Source organism: Pterocles gutturalis, unplaced genomic scaffold (assembly GCF_000699245.1).
Source record: "Pterocles gutturalis isolate BGI_N339 unplaced genomic scaffold, ASM69924v1 scaffold30592, whole genome shotgun sequence".
NCBI classification, from domain to species: Eukaryota; Metazoa; Chordata; class Aves; order Pterocliformes; family Pteroclidae; genus Pterocles; species Pterocles gutturalis.
The window spans coordinates 332-1,719 of NW_010111138.1; positions in this window are offsets into that span (position 1 = coordinate 332).

The window sequence follows — 1,388 nt, forward strand, 5'->3', positions numbered from 1 at the left end:
ATTCCTGGCCATTGCAACGCTTTCAGCTTACTCCTTCAGGCGCAGACCAATGAGTGTTCTTACACAACCCCTCCTGCAGTGCTCCAGACCCTCCACTTGATAAGGCCTTGCAGATGTACTTGATCAGCACATTTAATGGAGCTGTTCAATGATTTGTGCCAAAGCTGTTCATAATGCTGTGGAACAACATCAGCTGCAAAGGTGAGTGCTGAGGCTTCTGCCTAGCCTGGCAGTTGCTGTGTCACTGCACGATGCCGTCACCTCCCCGCAAATCTGCTTTCCTGGCTCCTTTGCAAGTGGCAGGAGATCACAGGGGTCCCCTGAGATCACAGACAATGATGGAGCAAGTCACTGACATGGAAAAGTCCAAGCGCCCATCCTGCATTCTGGCTCACTAGGGGCTGTGCCTCTGCTGAGACCTGGAGCGGAAGGTGGGGGGAAAGCTGTGCCGTGCCACAGGGAGGGAGCCAGGGAGACAGAGGGCATCGCCCTGTCCATCTACAGGTGGCATCAGGCCCCTGTCTCAAAGCCTCCTTTGAGCTGCTGCTTTAGCAAAGTTCAGATGCATTCGCTCTGAAGCATTTATCTTGCATCAGAAGAAACCACTTTTACCTCTGTGCTTCTGCCTTCAAAGCATGCCCCAGTGAGTGTCAGCTGGGCCAGCTGTGGTGGCCCAGGATGTGTCTGTCCCAGGCTTCCACTGCAAGGAAGGGAAAAGTCTCCCTTTCACAGAGGGGCTGCCACAGCCCCTTGTTCAAAGGCCCAGTGATGCGTGAAACTCTGCCTCCATATGCCTTCCCTGCTCCTGGAGCCGTAATCCGTCTGGAGCGTGGGCTGCCTGCAAACTCTTCTGTGCTGCGGCGCATGACGCCCCCCTGGGCCCCTTCTCTGCTTTCCCAGCGGCCACGAAGTGGAGGCTGCGCCGGGGTCGGCAGGGCTCAAAGCCGCTGGCAGGGGCCTGCCCTGACCCCAGCCCTGCCTGCTGTGCCCGCTGCAGGCAGCCTGCCTCTGCTGGCCTGTGCAGACCTGCAGGCAGCATCGGCAGCCCTGCCGGGCCACAAACACACCCACGAGGGTGTGAGCAGGCAGCAGAGGAGCAGAGCAGGGCTCTGCCGCGCCAGGACGCCTAGCTGAGAGCCCAGCCACAGCACTCACTTGGCCTGCCGCCGTCCCAGCTGCAGGAACCCGACGTCCACAGGGAACAGGTATTTTGCCTGCTTGGCTTGCTGCCCTGGGGTGGCAGCCCATGCCACGGGAACACTGTTCCAAGCTGCCACGGGAGCTGTAGGAGAGCTGTCAGAGCGGAAAGAGGGGAGACTGCCCTGGCCCTGTGTGCAGCTGAAGGGGGGAAGGAAAGGGACTGGCTGGGCTGTTCCCCCACTCCGGGG